Genomic DNA, 10,440 nt, shown 5'->3' on the forward strand with positions numbered 1-10,440 from the left:
TTCTTCTATTCTTAGCTCTCCTCAAAAGACTATAGAAGATGTTTGTACCTAGTTAAGCCCTTTGAATTTAGATGGGGTGCGAGTCATCTTAATGCCTTATCATGAGGCGTAAGTATCAACTCTAACCTTATTTTTACTATTTCTTTGGTAAGTTTGTGTAAAACAATAATCATTTTTATTATGGTCGTGTAGCTCACATTGGAGTCTGATAGTTTGGGACCTTGAACTCAACCATTTGTGGTTTGTGAATTCAATGGAAGGCTATCATGCCAACTCCCCAAGGTAATTATTCTCTTAATATTTTTGATACTTTCTTATTTTGTATCTTATGATCATGACATATTAATATATTTAATATGTCATGATGGACAGTGCTGCATATCGGCTAGTATCTGCTGTCAGATCAACCACAGAGCAATAAGATCAAATAGAATTCAAAAGACATCTGCCAGTGGAGCAAAAAGATGGGCACAGCTGTGGGTGGGGAGTTGCCTACAACTGCATGTTGTTTCTTAAAGAGATTTTTGATTTGGAGTTACCAGTCAAAATGGAATCATATACAGAAGCCGATCTGCTAGCATTTCGGGCTGAGAGTATTTAGCGTCTAATTACTACCATTGGGAAACAACCTGAAAATATGACTACATTGCAGCATGTATAAAATCTTATCTTTATACTTGTATGCTTGTTCAAGCCTTTAATTGGGATGTGTAAATCTCATAACTTTTTTATATTTTCCTCCAAGAGGAGAAGAGACTGAGTCTAATGAAAGCATGCTATCTTTATACTTCTATGATTATTTAAACCTTTATTTTTATTTAGGATGTGTAAATCTCATAACTTTTTAAAATTTTCCTCCAAGAGGAGGAGAGACTCACTCTAATGAAAGCATGTATGAAACCTTAATTTTTAAATTTTTGCTCCAAGCGGAGGAGAGACTCACTCTAATGAAAGCATGTATGAAACCTTATCTGCTTGTTTAAGCCTTTATTTGGGATGTGTACATCGCATAACTTTTTTATATTTTTATAGCAGAAGGAGGATGTAGAAGACATAGCAAGTGAAGAAGAATACGATGTAGACTACTCTCTCAATAAGATGAGTCATGAAAATATGAATCTATTGGAGCAGATTGGAAGTTCATTCACCGCTATGTTGTTAATTCGACAACAACCTCATTTTTTTGAATTTGGTGAAGAAGAGATTTCAATCCTCTTGAATCCTAAGAAAGAGGTTAATGTCGAAGTCATTACAACCATCCTCAGGTTTGATGTAGCCTTTTCCTTGGCTTTATACTTTGCTTATTTTGATTAAACCCAAGAAGCTAATACTTTTTTTTTAAATATAGTCATGTTATAGCAAAATTTTCACAAAATATACAAAGCGTTTCATATATGCTCGATCCTCGTATTTCGGAAGTGCTTAGCAACAAAGAAGAAACCATAGAGGATGTTTGCAAGTGGTTGAAGCACGTTCCTATGAATGAAGCACGAGTTATTTTTACAGCATATTATGAGAAGTAAGCATCAAACCCTACTTGTTTTTTCTATTGCATTGCTAGAATTGTCTCAAACATAGTAATTATTCTTTATTGATAATGCAGCTCACACTGGAGTCTGCTAGAATTGCTTCTTTGCCAATTCAATGACATCCGTCCATGGCACTGTGTTAAAGTATAGACTACACTTGTTGTCACTTCTTGACATGTAGATTGATATGCAATGCACATATTCACTGTTGTTATATGTTTTGATGTGCAGATCAGCTCGAAAGTTAGTAGGTGCTATCGACACAGTAATGCGGCAATGTGACTTGGCACAACAAATAGAGTATATAACATGTCAGGTATCACATCAAGAGAATAGCCACATCTATAATTGTGGATGGAGGGTGGGCTACAATTGCTTTTTGATACTTGGTCAAAATTTTGAGATACAAAATGACACCACACTATCAACATATACGGATTTGCATCTCTATGCATTTATAACATGTACCATTCGAGCAATCATTAAGGGCGACATTATGGACCCATAAAACTTTTCGTATGCCTCAACCTAGGTGGTATTGAAATGTTCTCAAAGAGGCACACCCATCCGATAAGTACTTGGTCAGATAACACACCTAAGGGCGTGTTTTTTTGCGGATGTCCATATCACTAGGGAAACAATGGTGTATAATGCGTGATTGACCATGCAAAGCATATCCGATGGTGACAATACTTTGCACACATCTCAACGTAGTTGAAACAGACTTGCGTGCAAAGTGGAGCCCCCATCCGATAAGTACTTATTTGAATAACACGCATACGGTCGTGTTTTTATATGGTTGTGCATGACACAAATGCAAAAACGGTGTTTTATGCTTGATCGACAATGCAAAGCATATCCGATGGGCACAATACTTTGCATACACCTTCAACTAGGTGGAATTGACTTACATGCAAAGTGGCATTCCCATCGCATAAGTACTTGATCGGATAACACACCTAGTAGCATGTTTTTTTACGGATGTGCATGACACTAAGGCAAAAATGGTATTTAATGCTCGATCGACCATGCAAAGCATATCCGATGGGCACAATACTTTTCCTACACCTTAACCTAGGTGGTATTGAAATGTTCTCAAAGAGGCACACCCATCCGATAAGTACTTGGTCAGATAACATACCTAAGGGCATGTTTTTTTGCGGATGTGCATATCACTACGGAAAAAACGTTGTATAATGCGTAATCGACCATGCAGAGCATATCTAATGGTGACAATACTTTGTACGCATCTCAATCTAGTTGAAAAGGATTTGCGTGCAAACTGGAGCCCCCATCCGATAAGTACTTGTTTGATTAACACACCTAGGACCGTGTTTTTTCATGGTTGTGCATGACACTAAGGCAAAATCGGTGTTTTATGCTTGATCGACAATGCAAAGCATATCTGATGGGCACAATACTTTGCACACACCTTCAAATAGGTGGAATTGACTTACATGCAAAGTGGCACTCCCATACCATAAGTGCTTGATCGGATAACATACCTAGCAGCGTGTTTTTTTACGGATGTGCATGACACTAGAGCAAAAATAGTATTTATTGCTCGATCGATCATGCAAAGGATATCCGATGGGCACAACACTTTTCGTACAGCTCAACCTAGGTGTTATTGAAATGTTCTCAAAGAGGCATACCCATCCGATAAGTAATTGGTTAGATAACACACCTAAGGGCGTGTTTTTTTGCGGATGTGCATATCACTAGAGAAAAAATGGTGTATAAGGCATGATCGACCATGCAAAGCATATCCGATGGTGACAATACTTTGCACGCACCTCAACGTAGTTGAAACAGACTTGCGTGCAAAGTGGAGCCCCCATCCGGTAAGTACTTGTTTGAATAACACACCTAGGACCGTGTTTTTTCATGGTTGTGCATGACACTAAGGCAAAAACAGTGTTTTATGCTTGATCGACAATGCAAAGCATATCCGATGGGCACAATACTTTGCACACACCTTCAAATAGGTGGAATTGACTTACATGCAAAGTGGCACGCCCATCCCATAAGTGCTTGATCGGATAACATACCTAGCAGCGTGTTTTTTTACGGATATGCATGACACTAGAGCAAAAATAGTATTTATTGCTCGATCGTCGATCATGCAAAGGATATCCGATGGGCACTTTTCGTACATCAAAACCTAGGTGGTATTGAAATGTTCTCATAGAGGCACACCCATACGATAAGTACTTGGTTAGATAACACACCTAAGGGCGTGTTTTTTTGCGGATGTGCATATCACTAGAGAAAAAATGGTGTATAAGGCGTGATCGACCATGCAAAGCATATCCGATGGTGACAATACTTTGCACGCACCTCAACGTAGTTGAAACAGACTTGCGTGCAAAGTGGAGCCCCCATCCGATAAGTACTTGTTTGAATAACACACCTAGGACCGTGTTTTTTCATGGTTGTGCATGACACTAAGGCAAAAACGGTGTTTTATGCTTGATCAACAATGCAAAGCATATCTGATGGGCACAATACTTTGTACACACCTTCAACTAGGTGGAATTGACTTACATGCAAAGTGGCACGCCCATCCCATAAGTGCTTGATCGGATAACATACCTAGCAGCGTGTTTTTTTACGGATGTGCATAACACTAGAGCAAAAATAGTATTTAATGCTCGATCGACCATGCAAAGGATATCCGATGGGCACAACACTTTTTGTATGCCTCAACCTAGGTGGTAACTAAATTTTCTCAAAGAGGCACACCCATCCGATAAGTACTTGGTCAGATAACACACCTAAGGGTGTGTTTTTTTGCGGATGTGCATATCACTAGGGAAAAAATGGTGTATTATGCGTGATCGACCATGCAAAGCATATCCGATGGTGACAATACTTTGCACGCACCTCAACGTAGTTGAAACGGACTTGCGTGCAAAGTGGAGCCCCCATCCGATAAGTACTTGTTTGAATAACACACCTAGGTGCGTGTTTTTATACGGTTGTGCATGGCACTAAGGCAAAAACGGTGTTTTATGCTTGATCGACAATGCAAAGCATATCCGATGGGCACAATATTTTGCACACACCTTCAACTAGGTGGAATTGGATTACATGCAAAGTGGCATTCCCATCGCATAAGTGCTTGATCGGATAACATACCTAGCAGCGTGTTTTTTTACGGATGTGCATGACACTAAGGCAAAAATGGTATTTAATGCTCGATCGACCATGCAAATCATATCCAATGGGCACAATACTTTTCCTATACCTTAACCTAGGTGGTACTGAAATGTTCTCAAAGAGGCACACCCATCCGATAAGTGCTTGGTCAGATAACATACCTAAGGGCATGACTTTTTGCGGATGTGCATATCACTACGGGAAAAACGTTGTATAATGCGTAATCGACCATGCAGAGCATATCCGATGGTGACAATACTTTGCATGACATTTCAATCTAGTTGAAACGGACTTGCGTACAAACTAGAGCCCCCATCCGATAAGTACTTGTTTGATTAACACACTTAGGACCGTGTTTTTTCATGGTTGTGCATGACACTAAGGCAAAAACGGTGTTTTATGCTTGATCGACAATGCAAAGCATATCCGATGGGCACAATACTTTGCACACACCTTCAACTAGGTGGAATTGACTTACATGCAAAGTGGCACTATCAAATCGCATCGAATGTATTTTCTTCAATTTAAGCTGATTAATCTGTAGACTCATTATGAAAATATCTTACATGGACATGTGAAATAGGTGGATATCTCAAAAAGAGATCTCTATATCGAGCATCGAGAAGGCTAGGGTGGAATCCATCGAAGCCGTATGCTTGCTTGAGAAGCACTTTCCCTCGAGCATTATGACAACTCAAGTCCACTTGCTTGTGCACATAGTTGATAAGGTGGCTATAGCAAGTACCGTTCATAGTCGATGGATGTTTTTTCTCGAGCGGTTTATGAAAACTTTAAAGGGATTTGTAAGACAAAGAGCAAGACCGGAAGCAAGCATGGTAGAGGGATGGCTTGTGCAAGAGTCATTAGTATATATCACAGAGTTTCTTGCATCCACGGATCCGATATGCCGCAAGCTTGGCATAACAAGGATGATGATCACATCGTTGGCGAGGTTCCCCAAGGAAAAGGGATTGAAAGAAAGATGAGCGAAGAGCAAATGGAGAAATTCAATAAGTTTTGTATCCTCAATAGCCCTGAGATGCAGAAGTGGATTGAGAGATATGAAGTGGCCAAAGCAGAAAGAATAAATGCAAGGACGAGATTCAGAATAATGTACAGGCAATCACAACCATATCCATGAGATCTGGCTCTTCTCCCTACTCACATGTCACTTGATTGGCTACAACTGGATCTATGTAAAGCCGAACGTGATGGAGAGACAATAAACGAGCACGAGCGAGAGTTATCATCTGGATGTATGGTGCATGCAAGTTTCTTACCTCTTGACATAATTAAGTAATTATTTGTGGCAATATATGCTATAAAATAGATGCATCTTCATTGTTTAAATGATGCTCTTTTATAGTACAAAAAGTACAGTGCATTATGGTCATATGGATGACATTTTCGCGTGGAATGCATCGATTCAAAGAGAGTCACATATGATTGTGGAGTCATGGCTAACTTCACACAAGATAGCCGAGCAAGTGCTTCGGATACCAATCTTCTCTCCTCACAGTTGGATTATTGTGGAACCATACGCGACATCTATGAAATTGATTTCAGACGATTTACTATTTTCATTCTTGATGCAAAATGGTTTAGAACTATTTACAACGGTCCCCATGTGACAGTGAGAAAAGATAGTAGCGGTCTCTTTGCAATAGACTCCACCAAACATTGGACCGATGAAACTGATACTTTTGTTCTTCCCGAGCACTGTGAGCAGGTGCATACTAATGATTTAATTAATCGAAGCTTTCATTTTTAAAGTCCATTGATAAATGCGCTTGAGCATAATTTCATATATATAATTGACAACATTTGGCACCCATCTTCAATATAGGTGGTTTTCATCCGGATCATTCTGATCCAAGATGGTGGTATGTGATCCAAGTTGCACCACGAAGTAAGCAAATTTTTGAAGATCGAGATGTGGATATGGAGATGCCACTACCAATGTCGGATCCAATTGATGAATCTAGCGAAGAAGATGTAGATCACCATATGAGCCAAGAGGAAGATGCGCATAATGACATCGCACGGGAGGAAGATGGAGATCACGATATTGAGGAAGAAGACAACAATCATGAAGAATCACCACACTTTATTGAAGAAGATTATCAAGTACTTTTAGGTGAATGTACGATGCTAGAGTACGATGATGATATAGGAGATCAACTCGGTATAGAGTTGGAGATAGACTTGTTTGGCACCTTAGACTTGGCTCAAACAGTTGATGTAAATGCTCTTAATTGATTTTTCTCATCTCAAACTTGGACATGAATATATGAGCTTCAAAGGCTTGATGTACATGCTCTCATTTTTTTTATTCTCTATGAGCTCAAACATGTATGAAAATTTAAAAAATTTTGTCATTGGAAAAAACTAACTTTTAAGGCCTATATAAAAAAAAACATCGCTATAAAATAGTATATCAGTGTTGCTATATAGCGACACTAAAAAGTCGCTATATAGTGACGCTTCACAAAACCCGCTTTTCATACCGACGATTAATGCTAAGCGGGTGCTAAACGTCGGTATGTAAACGTGGCAATAGGATCCGTGTGTAGTAGTGAACTCCACATGGAACTCAAAGATACCTGCATGAATATGGGAGATCCCCATGTGGATCTTGTTTGGGCCCTTGTGCCATGATTTTATTGCATCCTACTTGCTTGGGGTTAATGACTTAGACTTGGGGAACACTCTGATGGTGATAGTTTTCCTTGAAGGCCTTATTTACCTTGATATTTGTAGTTGATGACTCAGGGATTCCATGTGTAGCTTCATGTTTGGAATGTTTGCTGGGCATGAAATGTTGAGGTTGTAGGTTGAACAAGGCCCTATGACCATACTTGGCCCTAGTTGCCTCACTTGCGGTGCTTTCTAGATCCATGTGTGGAATTGTGAGTTCCTTACATGGATCTTGTAGTTCCTTATGTGGATCTTGATCTTGACCTTTTGGGGATGGGCCATGCCTTTCTAGAGTACATCTATGTGTGGTTAGTTGCACCTAAAAACCTTGCTTGATGACTTGTTCAGTGCTACTCTTGGTGCACATAATGATGGATTGTTCCCTAGGGTATTTGCTAGATTTGGGGCAACAGGAGGATTATAAGGGTAGGTGGGTGGGATCTAGATGAAGATGATTGGCACCATAAGTTTTCTTGTGTACCCCCACAAGTGTCCTTTCTAGTTCCACACATGGACCTTGGAGATCTCTACTAGTTCCTTGTGTGATTGAAATTCGGATCTTTTGGCCCATCTTGATTTATTTGATGTCCCCAATGGCTTCTTGTACATGGTGGGACTACTATCTACCCTTTTGTCTCGCTAAAAACTACCAATTTTATTGCCCTTGGACCATGACATGGCTTGATCACAATGGGAAGGTTCCTTCAAGATGATCACAACATAGCTTTTACATGGGTATAGATTCTTTGAAGATCTAGTTACTTTATAATAAACAAAGTCTTCATTTAAAAGAGTGCGGAAAGCCCATTGCATGCCTCTGCCATGACTTGGTCATGGCGGTGATGTAGCATAAGATAAACATTGGTGCATTGCATTGGCCATTTTCACTTTTTACTTTGTGAAGCAACTTCAAGGTGCATATTCATGGATCTCATCATCTTGGTGTCATGCTATGGAGGTCTCATGCTTATGTGAGCCTACATGTATTCTCCATGCATTTGGCCCATAGATTGACGTGTGAAAGATCCAACATGTGATCGCCACTAAGCCTAGTGCACACAAGATCAGCGGAAGAACTAAGGAGGCTCAAAGCACACTAAATAAGACATGAGAGGGAAATAGCAAATCTATATCTCTTGCAATGTGTGTTCAACAATACATGATAGGCCTCTTATATAGAGAGTGCCCTTGGAATAGTCAACCCATGTGGGATCCTCTCATCCACATCTCTCCTTGTGGATATCCTCAATCCACATCTCCACATCATGTAGTCCACATCCTAGGGTGGCTACTTTAATTCTTTCCTTAGCACATACCTTAGCCCTTTAATCTATGTGCTCATGGCACCATATCTCAACACCTCCCCTTGGTGCCATAATCGTTTGGCTACTACAAGGTGGTCAGATGTGAGTTACATTCCATCACCTCCCCTTAGTGCATGCATTGCTACTTAAGGTGGTCAAGTGTGGTTTTTACATGTCAATACCTCCCCTGGGTGCTTTCATAGCTACTCTCAGGTGGTCAGGCTTGATTACAAACATAGGCAAGGTTGGCAAGGGTTTTCGTTTCTCAATACATGTTATTCCTGTCATTTTGCTCATGGCTTGATGATGACCTTGTTGTCTTCTTCGCTTGATGCATGATGCTTTGTTCTTCCATGTGCCTTAATGCTTTATGTGTGGATGCCATGTTTCGGGCTATGGTCATCTCATACACTTGTGCTTTTGGCATGCTTTCTGCATTCATGCGTTGCTTTTTCATTCGTTGCAAAGGTCTTACCAATTGATTTCTTTCAATATTGGTAGTGTCTAATTGCATACAATGATTCTGACTTGACAAGTGTGTAGAGCTCGAAAAGACGATCACTTTTCCTTTTTGGAGCGTGTGCAAATTCCTCCTGGATTGCAAGTTACGCCTTGTCAAAGTTTGTGTGAAGAAGAGGGGGCCTTGATGATGTGGCACAGGGATTCACATGCAGAATTCAAACTGTGCTTACAAAGGGACTGTGCTTGGGTGGCACTATGGTGACTGTGCATGCTTATGTGGCAGTTAACCAATCCTGAACCTAAACCAGCTGATGCTAAACTTGACTGCTGGTGACTTAACTGAACCAGATAGTCTTAACCATGGTTTAGTATGCTTAACCACAGTTACTTCCAATCTGCCATGTGGCACTCTACTGAGCTAACCAAACCTTGAGACTTAAGATTGCACCATGGTTTAGTCTTATCTACCACGTGTCGTTTTGGTAGAGACCTTGGAAGAATGAAAACTTTGAATCAAAAAAAAAAAACTTATCTACCATGGCGTCGAAGTGGCGACGGTGTGGGCGTCAGCGAGCGAACAGAGGTGCGTTGGAGAAGAAGCTTGGCGGAGTCTACTGTTCGTCTAAGTTCATGAGGGCGTGGCGCTGAATGTGTGCATTGCTGTGTGCTTTTGCTCCCCTACAGTAGTCGTCTGTGGTAGTAGTAGAAGGCTCCGTTGAAGGCTTTGGGAGGCGCTACAGAGGGTCTTTTGAGCCGTTTGGCTGGCTGTATGCAGCTGAGCTGCAGTTGTAGAGTTTGGTTGCGGGGGTAGCAGTTGTTTGCTTCACGCTTGCCTGTGAGTAGCTGAGGGTCGTGAGGGTTGGCCCTACTACTGGTCAGTGTTGGAGCCGATTCTATCATTGGGGCATTGGAGCATGCTGCTGTGGAGGTAGAGCTTGGCTTGCAAATAAAGCGTCTCGGCTGAAGCTCTTAGTGGAGTCCGTCGCGTGCACTGTTTGTAAAAGAAGAGCCGGCTGATCGTTGGGATTGAGGCGCTGTTGCCGTCTGACTATTGTGTCGTAGATGATAAGGTTGCCTGTGGCTAGCTACTTTGTGCCTTGCTTGTTGCAAGAGATGGCTAGAGCCGGACGTTGCTTGGCCCTATAGATGTCTGGCGGGAGGCTTTGGCTATCGCAGAGGGCCGTTATAGGAGGCGAGGCTGTCTGCGGTGGCTGAGCATAGATCCTGTGCTGGTCGTCCATCTTAGGCTTGTCGTTGGAGGTCGCTGCAGCCACACTAGAGGTTGT

The sequence above is a fragment of the Dipteris shenzhenensis genome, chromosome 20 (genome assembly GCF_047967505.1).
Source record: "Dipteris shenzhenensis isolate YYH24624 ecotype China chromosome 20, Dip_SZ_1.0, whole genome shotgun sequence".
Taxonomy (NCBI): domain Eukaryota; kingdom Viridiplantae; phylum Streptophyta; class Polypodiopsida; order Gleicheniales; family Dipteridaceae; genus Dipteris; species Dipteris shenzhenensis.